The sequence below is a fragment of the Plectropomus leopardus genome, chromosome 6, assembly GCF_008729295.1.
Source record: "Plectropomus leopardus isolate mb chromosome 6, YSFRI_Pleo_2.0, whole genome shotgun sequence".
Taxonomy (NCBI): Eukaryota; Metazoa; Chordata; class Actinopteri; order Perciformes; family Serranidae; genus Plectropomus; species Plectropomus leopardus.
Genome location: NC_056468.1, coordinates 31765389 through 31777595, shown reverse-complemented (window position 1 = coordinate 31777595; position 12207 = coordinate 31765389). Strand labels below are relative to the sequence as shown.

The window sequence follows — 12207 nt, the reverse complement described above, 5'->3', positions numbered from 1 at the left end:
GTTGCAAACTGAAAGTAACTTTTAGGTAAATAAATTCACTTTGGTTAGGTGTAGTTTTTGTGATGATGTACCTTAAAATGACTTTGTTTCACACAGTTCCTAACAAATGTCTCCTCAGGTGAAAGTCCTGTGTTTTGTGACCTATCCACCACCCCAACCTCCCTCGTCTTTATGAGGACTATTTTCTTCTTTACCCCCGTCAGTGCATTGGTCACATGATCGCAGCCTTCCTGTTAACATGGGTTATGCAGGACTTACTGTTTAAGGTTACATGGGATATATACAAACTATGGTGCATTACTTCTGCAGTTATACAAAGGAACAGTGCATGAGAACAGAATATATTAATAAGGGTGGGGAAAAAATAATTCACTTAATGATCACTTTCTAAAAACTTGTGATTAGCATTGTTTTTGGAAATATGTCTCACAATATGCAGCCACTAGAAGTGACTGAACTGTTTTTCCATAGTTGAGTGTTAACAAAGGCAAAACATGTCAAATTTGCACCCAGGAGTTACGATAGTATTGAATTGGGAGATAAACATATCATTCCAGTCCTACGTGTTGAACCACAGTAGAAAGATAATTAATCAAAAATGCTTCCCATTTTCTTGCTCCCCAGATTATACTTTTGTGTCGTGTCTGACACTTAGCAGGAAAACAAATCAAACTCTCTTTCAGAAAGCAGGTAATGGGAAATTATTAACTTGGACAGGTTTAAAAGTCCCTGCATCCTCATAAGTTACAGAAGCGAAGATATGTGCATGAACATGAAGTAAATGCTCAGATCCTGAAAAACCAAACAAAAAAACTCCCATCTGTAAAAGTACTTTTGTTATCAGATCCTTTAAATCTCTTTGGCACCATGGTTCCAGCTTCTCTTGCCGCGAGTCTTGTTATGATTCAGTCAGGCATCGTTCTGTGTGTTAAACAGGAAAAAGAGCTGAGCTTTTGATCTGGTGCAGCAGTGTGTATTTTTTTTTTGTTGTTGTTGTTTGCACTAGCAGGGCAGGTCACATGGCTCCCTCCTCTCGACCCCTAGGCCTTTATTTATCCAAGTCAGACCTCACCTTCCCCGCAACCCTGCATTCACACATGACCTCGGGGAAGAAGACACAGACAGAGGAGGTGATGTGTGTGTGTGTGTGTGTGTGTGTGTGTGTGTGTGTGTGTGTGTGTGTGTGTGTGTGTGTGTGTGTGTAATGGTTGCACTCAGTCTCCTGCAACAGCACTGACAGAGCCTCAACCCGAACCACATATAATTTACATTCCTCAGATAGCAGCTAACCTGAGCACAAACAGGACTATCGAAAACAGGTGTGTTTAGCGACAACCCCTTTTCTTTCATGCTTCACCTTTTTTTTTGAGTTCTGGCTGTTATGTTATAGCTTAAACTGGCTTAACGTACAGCGCACAGAGGGCCTGCGTGTCGATCTGAGCTCCATCACTGAGAATGAATCAAAATGTTATCGTCAGAACAACGGGAAACATCCTACAAAAGAGAGCGGACAGGAGGTCAACTGAAGCCGCACTGGCCGCACGGCTTACATCATGTTACCGCAAATTGATTAAGGCCTTTGAGAGGCTGAGTTAGGGAATTGACAGACGTGTACACACACACACACACACACACACACACATACTTAGTGGGCGATATCTACAGTGCAGTGATGAGTGGGTGAGAATGGCATCACCACAATGACACTGGTCCCGCCATTGAGGGAACAAAGGAGCCTGTGTGCATGTTTATGTGTGTGTCCTTTCCCTCCGCATCAGATCCATCTTAAAATACTGCGGCTGCTCCACTGATGAAAATTGCTCCCTTTCATTCGTACTGTAAGTGCATCTGAGGGGGAAGTATGAGGGAGGGAAGGGGGGGAGAAGGAGAGAAAATAAGAGCTGGAATGATGTGGGCAGGAGTGCAGATTAATGCATGTTTTGTCACTGCATATGTTTATCAGGGTGTCTGACTGTGCAAGTTGACTGAGAGATCATTTTACCATCCATTTGCAGGCAAAACAAAGAAGAAGAGTTTGAAACACCCCCATGCATGGCATTGGCAGCAGCAAGCCTTCATGACTTGTATCACAAGCCGTAGATCCTCCGGTTATCAAAGGCTGCATGCAATGAGGAGCCCATATGGGGTTGTGTTATTTTCTTCACAGAAGATACACATTAGCGAGGCATATTTCTCTCCCTTAAGCTTTGCATCGGTTGTTTGTTTGCTGGTGAAAAGGCCCCAGCATGCAGCTGCGCCACAGAGCTCCTCTGGAATGAGATTTGTACCTTTGTGGCGTTGGAGACGCTAACTCCATGTTTGCTGTTAATTTTACAAGCCTGGTCTTTGTCGGCCTCGTCTGTAACACGGGGAAATGTGAAATAAACCCAGTGTTTGGTTCAGTGGTGTTATGCACAAGAAGGAGAAAATTAGAGCCCGGGTTAACAATCTGTGGGATCATAAAAACGCTCTTTGTCCCACCCTGACTCACTCTGCCTCCCTTCTTTCTTTCGGCTTAATTTTTGCTTCCCCTGCCATCCCTCTGTCTTTAACAATCCTTCCTTCAGTCTCAATGCTCTGCATCAGTTTGCAGTTTGGTTTAATTTAGGATGGATCGATCCCAGACACTAAGTATGCACCTTCGAAAGCTCAAACACCCTCAGCCCTTCTTGGCTTGTCTATCTGTGTTCCCTCCCTCCTCCCTCCACTCAGGCTTTCTCCTGGCTGTACGAGTCTTGTTTACGCTGGTGTCAGAGTTGGTTTAGAGCAGGTTCAGTGGCTTGTGTTGAGTATGCAGGAGATTTCCACTTTTATTTGTTTAACCTTGTAACCCAGTGATACTCAACCTATGGCCTGTGGGCCAAATCCGTACCCCCCCATCAGCTTTTTAATTTACAATAAAAATAAATTGATTGACACTGAAAATTGTTTTTATACTTTTAGTATACATAAGGTGTCAGTATATAAAACATAAAAATAGAGCTTGTTTATCCAAAAAAGTGCCAATGGAGGATCCCCCGAACCCCCGAAAGAGTTTCTAGCTAAGCCCCTAATGTCATAAAATTCTAGAAACATCCTTAAATCCTAGAAGCGTCCTAAATTCCTAGAAATGTCCTAAAATCCAAGAAATGGCATACAAATCCTAGAAACAACAAATCTCCAAAAATCTTAGAAGTGTCCCAAAATTCTAGAAATGTACTGAAAATACTAAATATTCTATAAAAATAATAGAAATGTCCTGCACCCCTAGAAATGTCCTAAAATCCTGGAAACATCCTACAATCCCAGAAATTTCCTAAAATCCTAGAAATGTCCTGAAATTCAAGAAACATGCTAAAATGTCCCCAAATCCTAGTAATGTGTTAACATCCTAGAAACGTCAGAAACTTGAAATCCTCAAAACTTGGGGTTGCTGGTAGTGGCCCCTGGCCTCCTGTCATTTTGCAAAAGTGGCCCCCAAACAAGCAAAGCAAGCTGAGTATCCCTGCTGAAACCCATTTCATCTTATTGTATGGAGAATTGTGTAATTGCATGTGAGGAACTACCGACAAAAAAACAAGGACAACGACAGAGGTGAAGAAGCTTTTGTTTGGAAATGTGGCCTCCTTTCTGGCAGATGTTGATTATGACTTGAGGAAGGAGGTGCCAGGGGGACGTAATTGAACGCGACACTTTGTCCGCCCTCATGTCAGGTTGGCTGGCGGGTCTCTGATGTCGACGTTTTTAGCCAGCGGCTTTTTTCCCCCCAGGGTTTCAGCGAGTCCCTGAATGTCCTTTGCGTCATTGTCAGAGGCTGCAGCCCATCAGTCACTCCCTGAACGTCTGCCAAGTAAAACTCACAGTCGTCCCTCCTCGTTCCATCCTGGTCCGCTCGCAGAGCCGACCTCGGTCCATCTGTGTGATAGGAAATCCCACAAAGGTGGATGTATCATCTGCTTTGGTGTGTTTGCTGATTGATTTTTCAAAATCTGTCAAGACATAACACTTAAATTTAGGGCCAGAGAGCAGCTTGTGGCAAAGAACCTTTTCTGCTTTCCATTTTTGTGACAAGCAACTTCAAACAGAGGGGTTTTTTGGCAGCACGTTCAGCCCACAGCAGATTAGACTCTTTCCATTACGGAGCTAAATAATAGGGGCCGCAGTAGAACGAGATGGGGCCATGTTTTATAGGTGCTACCCAGCAACTTTGGCAGGGAGTCCTGTGGGTCTGTGGCTACTGTGGTAGTGAACTCAGGAGGTGGTGCAGCGGAGGGTTTTTGCAGGGGAAGAATGGTGGTGATGAAGGCTATTTTGGGACTAAATGGTTTATGGCCTGGTTATCTGGGGCTACAACCTCATATGACAAAAGCATGTAATGAAAGGAGGGACTGTAAAATCCCATTGAGCAGTCATTGTCTGCAGATTATACTCGTTAAAGGCATCTGTTCTCATCACTTGGAAGGCATCATTGGAGGTTTATTTTGCACTTTCATTGACCCTCTTGCATGAGGGCCCTTTAAAAAAACTTTTACAGGAGAGGAGAGATCACAGAAGCAGGGAGGAGAGGTGTGGTCCATTAACTTCCGAGTTCCCCCCTCCCTCTCTGAGAAGTTGCTGACTTCTCCTCAGTGACTTCATTAAAAGAGCCTCACTGAATCTGTGACTATCTGTGAAACCTGGATAAATAATGTGATGCAGTCTTTCCTGTGCTCCTCTGAAGTCTGATGTGGTTTTGATGTGGAAATGGATGCTGCTGGGGAAAAGGGGAACCAGACTTGTGTTGCAGCCAGCTGTGCCCCCCCCCCCCCCCTCCCCAGAAAAGAAACCCACTACATCTGGCCTGGTTTGGCCTGGCCCTGGCCTCCGCTCTTACTACACTGACATTAATGATCCCCACAACAGTAATGGCTACCAGGACACAGTGGAGGGGGAACATATTGTGGCAGGTTGTGCATTAATAATCTGCCGTTTCTGTCATCTTTGTTTGTAGACTTTGGAAGCGTTGTGAATTCCCAGCGCGCAGCCTCCAGTTTTTTGGTGTTGCTAGTGCCTGTACAGATTAATTTTTTTCTTGCATAATACTCTACATCAGGGGTACTCAACTAACTTTGCACGTAGGCCTCTTTTGCAATATGACAGGAGGTTAGAGGCCAGTCGCAGCAGCCCCACACATGTTTCTAGGCTTTAAGAAGAGTTTTAGGATTTTGGGATGTTTCTCAGATTTAAGCACGTTTCTAAGATTTTGGGACATGTCTAGGATTTTAGGATATTTCTCAGATTCAGCGTGTTACTTCGATTTTAGGATGTTTCTAGGATTTTAGGAAATTTCTAGGATTTTAGGACATTTCTTGGATTTTAGAACATTTCTAGGGTTGTTGGATGTTTTTCAGATATTAGGATGTTTCTAGGACTTTTAGAATATTTCTAGGGTTTCAGGATGTTTCTAGGCTATTTTGACATTAGAGGCTCAGCTAGGATCCATGTCGGGAGTCTGGTGGATCCTCTACTGGCACTTTTTTGGATAAAAAAAAGCTCTAATTTGATGCTGTTTTATGCATTCTGGCCCCGTCTGCATACTAAAAGTAGAAAAAAAAACCCCAGTGTGAATCACTAATTTTATTGTAAATTAGAAAATGTTTGGGGGGCCCACAGGGCTCCCTATAGGGGGCCAGATTTGTCCCAAGGACCATAAGTTGGGTGTCACTGCTCGACATGCATGCTTCTACCATAGACTCACTGTGTGTCATTTTGTCATAGTGGAAATATTGCTCGTTCGCTAAGCCTGTTTTGCCGTCCCCAGAGCTGGAAGCATATAATAAAGATGGAAGGAAGCTCTTTATGTCAGCCCTCCGCGAGGAAGCAGTCGTCTGTAATTATCGCTGCTTTTCATCCCTCGTAGCAAACACAACAAATAAGTGCTCTTGTGTGACCTGGCAACGCGTCTCAGAGAAACCATTTGTTTTTAAGCGTGTTTGTTTGTGTTCTTGTGATCACATGACCAAAAGCCCCGTACTCTTTTCCCTCTCTCTTCCCCCACTCTCTTTTCCCGGAGCATCAAGTGCATTTGAAGTTGCAATGTGGAAGTCATTAGCCACAAATCCCAACAAATATAATAACAGGGCGATTAGCTCTCTCTCAGCGATCCTCCGCTGTTTTCCTTTTTTTTTTTCTCCGTCGCCGGGGTGGTGCAGTATTCTGTGAGCGCTGGGCTTGGTCAAGGGCGAGTCCTCCTCTTCCCTTTCCCGGACTTTTTCTATTTGTAGATCTGCATGTATTTTATAGGAGGCTTTCTCCCCCCCCTTCTCTCCGCCTTTCATGCGGTGGTGGCTCTGTTTCCCATCACGGCCCATGATGAAACCACAAGAAAGCCCAAGCCCATGTGACGAGAGCGCAACAGTTGCTTGGTGACAAGGAAAGGGGTGTGAGATGACGGGGGCTGGCTGTGTTTGAAAGGGGAGTGGGCCTGGTGTGCTGACGGTCCAATCAGCAGATGCGCTCTTCACATCCTCCAGGACAAGGATAAAATGCTCATATCCACGCCGCTCCAAAGTAAAATTGTCCTTTTCTCTTAAGCTTGATGGATGTGTGGCCGTCCGCAGGGCTCTTAAATGGACCATTCATCTTTAACGATAGCCTCACTTATCGCCAAGTCCTTGCAGATCTGCTACTTCCCATTCCCACCACAAGCAAATGGTGCCTTAAAACCACCTGGAACAACCCCCTTCCCCCTCGCCTCCCCTCCTCCCGGTGGCAAAACGCTGCCATATTTACCATCTCATCCTGGAAACTAACTTGGCCGCAGCAGAGCGGGATGATTGCCAGCAGCGGCTCGTTCCAAGCAGACCATGTGCAGACGAGCTCTGCTTCATCCCGAAACTCCAGAGTAAAGTTTCCTGAAGGAGGAGAGGAGACATTTACAAAGTCATTTGGCTCTTTCCTTTTTGATACAGTGCGTTGAGCAGCACTGCATGCAGCCAAGTTCAGTCATTTTAATACCCGCTCTTTTCGAAGGGAAGATATTTGAAGGACGTGAGCTCATTTGGGATGCAGGCGGCTGCCCTGTCCCTGCCTGATGTTATCCTCTCTGACTGGGGCAGTAACAGTCGTGATTGCTTTTGGGGAGCAGTGACTCATGATTGTGCTTGTGCCGCTGCCAAACTCTCAATAGCAGTGTTTCCTTCTCTTTCTTTCTCTTGCAGTCGTTGTCGGTGTCCAGAAAAATGTAAATTCCCTGAAAATTCATCATCTGATTCTTCCCAAATTAGTAGTATATACATATACATATATATGTCATATTATACAATGCAAATCCATATGCCATCATTCTTGAACTGCACCGGGGCGGTTAACGCAAATGTTGGTATAAGAACGCCTTCTTATCTTTAAGGTTTTCTGCAGGATGAAGGGATACTTTGCCAATTTTAGACCTGCTTTGTAGTATGTGGAGCTGAACTGTGATAAACAACCCTCCATCTAACAAGTTCCTAGATGTTCCCTCATTCGGCAAAACTCTGCTGGATGACCCATATTGATGCAAAGCAAGACAGACCCGCCCCTCTTTCTGTTTCTCAAACTTGGGCTCAAATCCAATCAAATACTAAAACTAAGCACTGCTGATCAAATATAGACCAAAATTCTGTTTCTACGTTGCATATTTCTCGCCTCAAAATGTTTTAGAAACATGTTTTAGCTTACTGTATAACTGTATTACAAGGTGGTTAATTGATGTGGTATTGTGCAGTGCATTCTGGTAGTTGTAGGTTTTCTACCTCTTGAGCTAAAGTGTCCTTTTTCTCTGTTTTCTGTTGTCTTGTAACACCAATATCAAAAGTACGTGGTCTTTGTACTGCATGGAGGCCAAGTTTTATTAAAAGCCCACCTTTCTAGCAGTGAAACACCTCTTTAAATGCATTTAATTTAGTTTAGTGAAGTTAAGTTTAGTGTAGTTTAATTTAGTTTGAAAAGACAGACAAAAGAAATTAAAATTTTAAACACTGCAGGAGAGGGTTAGAAGCCAAAAATGGCTTACGGAGATAACTCACCTATTAAATAACGATGATCATTTATAAAAAGAAAAAGATTAAAAAAAAAAAAAAATTGCATAATTGATCAAAATTTCAAGATTAAACAGTAACACAAAGTTGATAAAAATGTACAAATGACAGAAAGTTTGTATTTACAAAGGGAACTGCATAACCAATGAATCAGTGAAGTGCTGTAAGTCTTTGTAAATTAGAGTCCTTTTCAGATGTTTTTTTTTAATTTAAACACTGGGCCCTTCATAATGTGCATTATTTAATACACCTCACCTGTCCTCTGGGAGTCAGCCCGGCGATAAGGTGTGTCCTCCAACCCTCTCATCGCTCCCCCGTGTAAGGGTGGCAACAGCATGACCCCTGTTGTAACACCATTAAGCTGTTTTTCCAATTTTATGGAGTCGTGTTCCGCCTCAGACACTCTCAAGTGGATTTACGATCCGGTGGTTGATATCCTCACATGCCGACGTGGTATTAATTTGCTAAGAGAGAGCGAAGCCATTTACCGACAATAGAGTGCCATCATAATTGCAGGAACCTGACACCCCTGCAGCTCATTGCTGCTGTCGAACTCCTGTCAGCCGGGCGATGGATGGCTGACAAGCTTGAGTGAACAACACAGCCGAGACAACTTTAATTAAAAGCAACTCTGGCTGACACACTGAGAACAGCCGGGGCCTTTGATTTACTCTAAAATTAAGTGTTAGCAGTACTTTTGTGGTGGACGCAAGAGAGACTGGAAAGCCTGTTTGCATGCAAGCTAACTGCTGTAAATATTGCCAAGCGTGGTAACAAGTACGAGAAACTAATTATTAAACACATGAAACTTTCACAACATTTATTTCTTATTGAGGCCCTACATAAAGGATACTCAACGTGGTTTGCTTGGGGGCCACTTTTGTTTAAGACCAGGGGCCAGTCGCAGCCTGATGTATACATTTCCAGGATTATAGGACTTTTCTAGCATTTTAGGACATTTCTTGGACTTAGAACATTTCTAGGATTTCAAGACCTTTATTGGATTTTAGGATGTTTCTGGGATTAAGAACATTTAACGGATTTTACTATGCTTTTAGGATTTTAGGACATTTCTATGACTTTATGACATGTCTAGTACGTAAGAATGTTCCTATGGTTTTAGGATATTTCCAGGACTTTAGGATGTTTCTCGGATTTAAGGACGTTAAAGGGATTTTAGGACATTTCGAGGATTTTAGGATGTTCCTAGGATTTTTGGATATTTTATATTCAAGATTTTAGGCTTAGCCAGGATCTCTGTCGGAGGGTGCAAGGATCCTCCACTGGTACTTTTTCGATAAACAAACTAATTTCATGCTGTTTTATGCACTCTGGCACCTTGTGTATAAAGTACAAAAACAATTCCCAGTGTGAATCACTTTATCTTTATTGTGAATTAGAAAATGGTTTTGGGGCCACCTGGCACCTTATGAGCCAGAAGTTGAGTATCCCTGCCCTACATTATACACTTTCTGAACAGACTTTTAATTTGGCAGTTTATTGATCACCCACAAATAAAAAAATAAACATTGTTAAGTCTTTTAACTGCCATTATTGATGCTTCCTGGCTCCTCTAGACCTGTGAAACAGCATCTAGAGGCTGCCATCCTACAAAGAACCTGGCAACAGGCTACAGAAGTTGCATTACAAGGCTGTGAGGCTAAGCGATCCCAGAAGAAATGTTTGTCTGTCTATGAGTTGAAAGGGGATGACAGAAAAAGGCAAAAGCAGGAAAGGAGAAAAAAGTAAAGGATGGTGAGAGACGAGAACAGACGAAAAGATAGGAGGGAGAGAGGAAGTTGGGAAACCTTTTGGACTCGAAAGGGAATGAGAAAGAGCCTTGGAGCACAGCTGGCTCACCAAGGGGTGTAATGACTGTCATATTGCAATGCATTAGCTCATACTCAGCCCCGACAGCTTGACTTGATGAAAGGGGCCGGTCATTGGCTAACCACGTACATAGCAACAAGACCCCATGGAGACGAGCCAAACAAGCGAATATTATTGTTTTGGTTTTTTTCTTATTAATGTTTGATTGACAAGCATGAGTCAGAATAATTGTAGCACTTCCATGTGCTCTTGCTTCACATTTTGAAAAGCAGGATGTGTTGATGCATAAACTGTAACAAAACTTCAAACTGGTACAACATAAAGAGGACCTATAATGCTTATTTTTAGGTTTATACTTGTATTTGAGGTTTCTACTCAAACACGCTTGCATGCTTTAATGGCCAAAAACACTTTATTTGACGCATGCTGTCAATGTTAAAACACTTGTATTCTGAAATGCTCCGTTTTAGCGCCTGTTTCTTTAAGGCACACGTCCCGAAAAAAACCCAGTCAGCATTTCTAGGTCTTCTGTGTCTTGGTGTCCATACACCATCATTGCAGCCGAGTAATAATCTGCTGATTTATGCTCTACGTTAGATGCGGACATGATGGAACATTCTGTCCGTTCTCTGCGTTCATTTTTTCGATATTTATGCGTGTTTTCTGAAGCTTCCAAATACTGACAAAAGAGAGCAGTACCACTGTAAGGCGTGGGGACATTGTAGAGCAGTTTAAGGGTGATATGGCTGTAGGAGAGGATTAAGACATTTGAAAATTAGCTGAACGGAAAGATTGGATTATATAGTAAAAAAGATTTTCTCCATCCACATGCCGTTATGTATTTGATGGTCTCACAGTCCATCACCGTCTACAACGCTGCCTCCATTTAAAGGAACATTGTAACGACCTCCTCAACCGTCATCTTGTTTGTTGTTGTGTGAAAATTGTCTCTTTCCTCAGGGGTCATCTATTGGATGTATCTATGCCAACATAAAGGAAGCATGGAAGTATGAGGGCAGTAATGTTTATCTTTAATGTTTTTCACAAAATGACAAAAACAAAACAAAAAACAAAACAATAGCATACAGTGCAGGGAAATGCAAAAACCCAAATTTGAAGCCTCCACCAAAAAAATTAAAATAAATAAAGATTTGACATTTCACAATGTTGTAAAAAACACACACATTAAAACAGATTGAAAAGGCTACATAAAAGTAAACTGTGAAACTGTTATATATATTTTTACATGTAAAGGGATTATAAATGATCCCTAATGGAAAATAGTGACACTTTCTGTTTTGAAATATCATCAATAAGCTTTGAAACGCAAACAGACTCCTGCTCTGGTAGAAATATGATATAAAATTTTGATGAAATTGACAACATTGGCAATCAAGATTACAGGATGCCCTGACGTTAGCATGCAGCTACATGTAGCGGTGTACTTGCAGCTGAGGAATGACTGTGTAAAGCCTGCTTACCTTGAAAAATCACCAACACAACATTATAAACACAACTGGGCATGTTACAGCAGGAATATGATCCAAAATCAGGGAGAAATTTACAATATTGGCAACCAAGATTACATGTTTCCCTGATGTAACATGTAGCTACATGTAGCAGTGTGAGCTAAATAATGTAAACACTTGCAGTAGGGTGCCTGGAGCAGATGACCACAAAAAAAGAAGATAGAGGAGCAAAAAATGATTTAAACGGCGTTTTCACATCAGTAGGAAACCTGAGATTTTTGCTCATTATTTTTTAAACGTTGAGCTCAATATAAAACTTTTTAGCCATGTTTAATATGAATATCCGTTATTGTAACACTAAGACACAAAATACGGAAAACCATAATAAGTCCCATTTAATTACATATATACACGGTTATCTCGGCTGTTTACACTGAAGGAGTCTCCTGCTCTGTCAACAGTCGCTGTAATTATGAGCACCTGCAGCATGAGTAATCATAACAGTCACATAATAAATTAATATTTTCCATCCTAATGCAATCAAAAGAGGAATTCAGTTGTAGCTGTTAAAATTCTCCTGACGGGACCCCCCCCCCCCCCCGGGGCTGGGGGCGCTGAGGAGTGATGGCACATCACCCTCCCATCAGCCATTGTTTATTTAAATTCCCTCTTTCGGGGAAGAAAAGCCTTTCACCAGCCATTGTTTTGCCTTGGGAAACCAGCTCTCTCTCTTTCTCACTCCCTCTCTCTGAGTCGGCCATATGGTTGTCATACACTTCCTGGAAATTCGAGCCATGTTTGCTTTTGGTTGTATATCTGTGGGCCATGTTTTTTCTACACTCCTGCGTTGACATTAATTGAAACAATGCTGTGAT

The 12207-nt window shown here is 42.4% G+C and overlaps 1 protein-coding gene across 2 annotated transcripts in view; it reads left to right on the top strand.

The window, feature by feature from the left end:
- Positions 1–12207, top strand: part of kremen1 (kringle containing transmembrane protein 1) — a 79147-nt gene that overhangs the window by 16081 nt on the left and 50859 nt on the right. The window lies entirely within an intron of this gene.